Source organism: Canis lupus, chromosome 19, assembly GCF_003254725.2.
Source record: "Canis lupus dingo isolate Sandy chromosome 19, ASM325472v2, whole genome shotgun sequence".
Classification (NCBI taxonomy): domain Eukaryota; kingdom Metazoa; phylum Chordata; class Mammalia; order Carnivora; family Canidae; genus Canis; species Canis lupus.
Window position 1 is genome coordinate 48,775,025 of NC_064261.1, and position 7,360 is coordinate 48,782,384.

Here is a 7,360-nt window from a genome sequence, read left to right on the forward strand (position 1 = left end):
GGTTCAAATTAAATTTAAATTAAATTAAAAACTCAGTTCTTCATTTTCACTAGCTACATTTCAAGTGTTAGATAGTCTCAATAGCTACTGGTTACCATATTGGACCATAAGGAACACTTCTATCATTGCAGAAATTTCTGCATGGTATATGGAAAACTTAGAACCTCATCTCACCAACTGCATTCCACTTGGATAACCTTACTCTATAGAATTAATGGAAAACTTGCACAAATAGAATATGTTTCCATTCTCATGTTAATATGAATTTGTTCTAATATCACAAAAATTTTTATCTCATATAATCTAAAGCTCTATCATTAGAGAATAAGACATACCTTATAACCCGGATTTAAAATTTTTCAACCGCAGTAGGATAAACTTACGAAATCTCCTTCAAGATACCCAGGGCATTGATAAATTGCTCTCTGGGAAGTTATGATCATGCTCTTCCTCTTAAATTTTGTAATTATTGATAATTATGTATAGCTTTATTTTTATAAAAAGTTTTTATAGGAACACTGGGGTGGCTCAGTGGTTGAGCATCTGCTTTTGGCTCAGGTCATGATCCCAGGGTCCTAGGATCAAGTCCTGCAAAGGGCTCTCCACAGAAAGCCTGCTTCTACCTCTGTGCTATGTCTCTGCCTATCACTGTGTATCTCATGAATAAATAAACAAAATCTTTTAAAAAAAGTTTTTATAGATTTTATACAACTTTATGTTTTTACATACAAATGTGGCTATAAAGTTATGCTTCCTAAATTAATCTACAATCCTTGATTTCTCTTTTTACATAGTAATGTTTGATACACTAAAGTACTTGAGGAAAGTAATATTTGATAAATTAATATTTCTGGATAATGCAATGTTAAAACATTTATTTCAACCATTGCTGGCAAATTTCTTAAAATAACTAGTCTATTTTTCTGCCTTAATACATGTAGTATCCTGAAAATAATACATCATTTTTGATAATTTCCACTCTTGCAATACTTTGGTGTTCAAAACATGAAATATATAGCAGGCGAGTAGCCCTGTTGCCATTCACAGATGTAAGGCATAGGAGTGGATAATGAGCCATTTGATCTAATTCCTTTTAAAATAACTTCCTGAATCATTTTTCTCCCAATGCTTGAAATGGTCCAGTAATGTAGAACCCTATGACTAATTTATATGAGCTTTGTTCAATCAACCCATTCATTTAAGCATTCTGAAGGAATGATTGTGAACTTCATATATTCCTGACCCTCAAGAAACTAATAGTTTTTTTTTTAATAGTTTTTTTTTTAAGATTTTATTTATTTATTTGAGAGAGAGAGAGAGCAAGAGAAAGAGCAGGAGCAGAGGGGAGAAGGACAAATAGACTCCTCGCTGAGCAGGTAGCTGATGCAGGGCTCCATCCCAGGACCCTGGGATCATGACCTGAGCCAAAGGCAGACGCTTAACCAACTGAGGCAACCAGGTGCCCCAGTAGCTAATAGCTTAGTGGAGGGTTTCTGATAAATTAGCAGACAATTATAATAAAGTATGAGAAATACAACCATATGATTAAGTATAGATGTTAAATGAGAAGTACAAAAAGTAATTAAAATAATTATTGAGCTTTTATTACGTGACAGACACTTTGACATGCTTGGTCACTTTCCATAAGGAGCTTTACCTGCCTCGCTTGCTGCTGGATGAGACCATCAGAATGCCTGAAAGTCTCCAGTGAATACTGAATTTTGAAGGAATTTGGAAAAAAGCCAAGCTGAAGTTTTCTTTCCATTGATCCCATAGGTACACCTTTCCCAGTCTATGGATGTAGATAGACACAGAGAGCTGGCCACCTGTGTGAGGATGACTTAAGTGCCTCTAATACCGCAACTGAAATATTTTGGAAAGATGCTATTAAGTCACATTTTTGTTTTGTTTTTGTTTTTGTTTTGTTTTGTTTTTATAATAAGAATGTCAGCGAAAAAGTGCTACTTTGGAAAGGAGGCGTGGCTTTACTGACCTACGCAACCATTTTGAATACCAGCAAAGAATGTCTCACCAATAAGAATACTGAGTCAGAAAGTATCTTTCTGCTTGTGGAGCCAGATTTGAAGGAGAAACTCCAAAAACTTAAACGTGGTGACCAGATGGAGCAAAACTGACAAAAGGATTTAATATAGCCACCCATTTCATCATTCACATAAGCAGGACCTAAATATAAGAGCCGCCATCAAATAGCAGCTGAGGGGTCCCTGCATGGCCAAGGAAATGGACTTGACCTGGCAAAAAAGCAGTTGATAACCTCTGTTGGAGTCTGTATCATCAGTTCTTCAAAACAAGGTTATCCTTAGAGAGGGCAACATACATATAGCCCTTTGCACTATAAGTAAAATCCTAGAGATTTATGAAAAGACCACCCAAAAAGTAATATTTGTCTTGTCTAAATTTGAAGAGGGTACCAAAAAGATGTCTGGACTAGAGACATAAGGCGATGGTCATCAGTGCTGAGATAATATTTAAAGCCCTGAAATAGCCAAGGGGATGGATACAGATAGAGAAGAGAAGAATTGCTGAGGACCTAGCTATGGGGACTGTCAATACTAAGAGATGAGGCGAAGAAAAGAAAACCACAAAGGAGATTGCATAACCAGGGAGTGGGAGGAGAAAATAAGAGAGCGCAGTGTCCCAAAAGTCAAGTGAGAGAGGATATTGATCAAGTATGTGCACTCAATTATGTCAAAATTGCTGACAATTCCAGTAAGATGGGAAATAAGAAAGCTTAGGTATTGGTAGAGAGCGTGTGTAAGAGAGAAGAATCAAAAGAATGCTTGGGCAACATACTTGGGCAACTGAGTGCATGATGATGCCTCAATTCAATGGGATAAATAATTTAGGAGGAGCAGGACGTGGGAAAGTAATGTGTCAAGCATCTGGCTTGCACCCCCAGGCACAAACACACTTCAGTGCCTCAAGGAAGTGGCCGGGTGTGGACCAAGATCCAGACTGGTAGAAGCAAGGATGGGAGCAGCAGCCAAAGCAGGTGCTGTGGCTCTTGAGAGAGGAGGGCTTTGGAGAGTGTAGCCCCAAGCCCGAAGTCTGTGTCTGCAGCATCTCACAGATAGCACAGACCTGGCCTGAGCCCGCATGCAGGCCGAGTCAGCTATCAAGCACTGAATGTTGTCTGTGCATTATCAGAAAATAAAAGTGTCCCCATAAACATTGCCATAAAGACTGAAAGAGGGATAGTAGAATGTTTCAGAGTTCACAATCTGCTGCCGTATTTCAAAGCACATACCCAGAAATGTAACAGAAATTAAATTGAAAATGGCCATATCTGACAGAAAAGAATAGTAATTTTATATGAAACTTTGGATGAATCAAATATTAATGAAAAAGGCAATTTTAAAATTGTTTTCTTGTAATTGAAGTTATGGCTATAAAATACACAGGTATTTTGAAATTTTGAATTATATAAGTCATAAAGCCACTTTTGTATCTTGTACAATAGTAGTTACAGGAAATGTCAGTGAAAACATTAAAATGCTATTATACAAATTTATATTTAAAATATTAATTATGATAGATTTATATTAGTTATAACAGACATGAAATTGATTTATATGAAGTGTTAACTGTCTCTAAAAAAAACTGTTTCTCAAGAATTATCAACCCTAGATATACTGAAATTTATATTTCAAAATAATTTATCAGAAATGTATGCCAATGTTTTTGAAAACTGTAAGATACAATTGAAGAGTTCTAGTAACAGTTGCATAAGCAGAACGATCCTTCTCTAATTTAAAAACTATCAAAAAATTTTGCGAACTTACATTTCCAAAGTTGACTAAAGTCAGCTTCTATTATGTTGATTAAACATGGATTGATGGCCAAATATACAAAATTTCTGAAAAGTAAGCCAGAAAAATCTTCTCACTAATCACAATGTCACATTAACAAATTATTATTATTTATTGTATATATAAAATTATGCCAAAATACTATTTTTTGCAATTGTGTTTTGCAAGTTTGTTTTTACTCATGTATCCATTGTTAATAAATACATAATAATTTTTTAAAAGAAAAAGCCTTATTTCAGTACTGTTCACTGTACTTTTTTTTCCTGATTCTTAAGCAAGGGGCTCCATTTTTATTTGACACAGGTCCCCACGTATTATGTAGCCAGTTCTGTTAAAAAGTTGATTTGCTGGGGTATGCTATTTCAGAGAACAGAACATTTTTGAAAAAAAGAGAAACAGGAAAAATAAAGTATGGAGTGGTTTGGAAATGAGAAGAAGGAAGAGGTTAGATAAAGTGTGTGGGAGTGTTCACATTAGGCATCACCCAGTGATATTCAGAGTGTTGCAAAAGATTGGACAAGTTGAAAAATTCCCAGTAGGATTAGTCCCAGCAGACCCCTAGTTGACTGGAGTTGGGAGCGAGAAGGGAAAGGGGTTGGGGGATCAGAACTATGTCACCTGTGTTATCGGAATACTGGTTATTGGCAACTTTCCTTCACGATGGTTCTCAACTAGCTGCCCTCCTCTGAAGAATTCTTCAGGGGAATCATTAACTTCATTTTGTCCATTAATAAGAAGTTACCTTCTGAAGTATTAATATGCAGTTCCCCATGAGATGCAGCTCTACAGCAAATTAGCACCTTCACTCCTTGTGACTGTTGCTTGGCGGCCCATGTTTGAAATCAACCTTTCAGTTCTCTGTCCTGGCTTTGCTATTAAAGAAGGCACATCTGTCCTTTCCCTTTACCTTTGGGTCTCTGGCAGACTAATGGCCTATCCTTTCCTGGTGCTTCCTCAAGGGTGTTTGTCAGAACATCATATTCTAAATGCTAACATACACATTCCAATTGGGGGAAAAAACAAAATCCTGATTGTGCCGATTGGGAAAAAGCTATCCAACTATATTGTGTGTGGGGGGGTATTGGATATATCAGTTTGCTAGAGCCGCCATAACCAGATTTCATAAACTGGATGGCTTAAACAACGGAAGTTAATTTTCCTATAGTTCTGGAAACTGGAAATCCAAGATCAAGGTGGCAGCAGGTTGGGTTCCCTTGAGGCCGCTCTCTTTGACTTGTAGATGACTGCCCATTTGCTTCCCCTTCATCTGGTTGTGTCTCTCTGTGCATATTTGCCTGTGGTTCCTACGTGTGTCCAAAATGTCCTCTTCTCACAAACGCACCGATCAGATTGGGATATAGTCACCCTAATGGCCTCGTTTTGATGTAATCACATTTGTAGAGGCCCTGTCTTTAAATATGGCCACGTTATAAGGTTCTGGGGCTTAGAGATACAACGTATGAATTTGGGAAGGGGGATACAGTTGAGCCCATAACACTGACGAAAAATTATGAAGTAAAATTATATAGAGCAGGGGTGATAAACCAAAATGCTTATAGAAATTAGACAGAAAACACTCATGAGTAAAGAGAGCTAGGTAGAGGAAATCAGCAGCACACAATGGGGGTAGCTCTTACAGAAGAAAAGCAATTTCTCTGAGAAGATATTGCATCTTTTGATTGTGTTCAAGAGAAGGCAAAAATCTGGATGATTATGTTAGTATAGTATATATATGTTCAGAATACACACACACACACACACACACACACACACATTCTAAGACGTATAAGAGCTCTGGTAGGCATGAACTAACCCAGAGGGAATCTATGTGTAATCTCTGATATGGATAGTGAGTTCTCTACATATGCATTTCTGAAAAGTAGCATGAAGCTCAGCAACGGTGATTAAATCACTTTTTTTTTTTTTCATAAACAATCCAGGACTTCAAATTATTTTCAGGTGGAGTCCAGGCCAATGCCATCATTTCTAAGAAAAGTTAGAGAAAGAAGAGGCATATGGAAACCAGTTAAATCAGGTAAAACAAACAAAAATTTAAGAACTCTTTGGTAGAACTAATATGACTCTCAAATTTAAATCTCCAGTTTCTTCCCCTTTCTGTAAAGATGTCCTTAATATGGTAATGAATGTCAAAGGGTGGGGAGAGAGGCAGCAATCATATTCAATATGAGATAAGAGGACTCTATCTTTTCTGCATATGAAGCTTTATTCTTGCATTTTATTTCAAGTTTGGTGAACAGCAATCAGTTCCCATTTGTGATTAGTCTCTGTCTTTGCACTGAAGAGAGGGTTGAGACAGAGTTTTAAAGGTTATTCTACACCAGACAAAAGGAATACATGAAAAATAAAAGGCTTTTCAAATGATCTAAAGTGCACTTGAATCTGCCACTTTGATATCATTAGCAAATTGTGATTGATTAAGTATCACAGTTAAATCTCTTCCAAGCTTTTTTGGAATAAAAGGGGGTATAGCAAGTGTGGATATTCCCAGTATGTGGCATTATTTTCTAAATGTACAAGTGATATTTTTTTCAGGTTGCATGATCCTATCTTTTACTCCTGAAATTATAATGTTAGATGGAATCCTGAGAGGAGTTGTTCCTGAATTATTGTTCAAGCAGATGATTTTCTCACCATCTCAGTCTGGGGATTAATAGGAACAGTTGTGGGATGATGTGAACATTCCACTCCATTGATAATGCAGGATATGAGTCAGGCATAATTTGATTGTTTTTATAAATCACTCTTTTAGTTAGAAACCTTTGCTTGTCCTAAGGTTGGTGCATCCCAACTAAACAGTTTAAGCGAATCTATCTCGGTGATGAGGGGGGAGCAAAAAAAAAAAAAAAAAAAAAAAGGATGCTTTTTTTTCTTGAGTATTGATTTGGAAAATATCGTCACTAAAGGTCACCAAAGTTTTCTTAAATAATAATAATTATGTACATATGAAACCAAAGTGGCTTGATAGATAAGGTGACCTTTATTCCATGCCTTTCTTCTGACTATTCATTGATGAGGAAAGTATTGAGGGATATAAAACAAAATTACAGACTGCCAGAAGAATATGGAATTCACCGATCCTTCTTTAAAGTATTGTGAGAGTGGAGGCCTTAGGTTATACTACGAAAAATATGAAAGGAAGATTTTGAAACTAAAATCTAGCTATACCGCCACCAATAACTGGTTGTTTCACAATGGCCTTTTGTTCCACTTCTCAAAGACTGAATTTCCATCTCTTCTCTACTTTCTTAGTATCATTGTTATTGATTAGAGGGCCCAGAATAAGATTTTTCTCTACCCTACCTGTGTGATCCATTTAAAGCTATCATTACAACTGTTCAAAAACATTCTGTTTGTTATTCCATGCAGACATTTGTTGAGATCTCACTTTCCCATATCTTTTTGGTTGGCTGGAACACATGATTTTCTCTAGTTAACAAAATAGGAGTGATAATGACAACAGTCATTTCAAAAGAAGGTCTCGGGAACCAGTGGATGATTTCTCTGTGTTG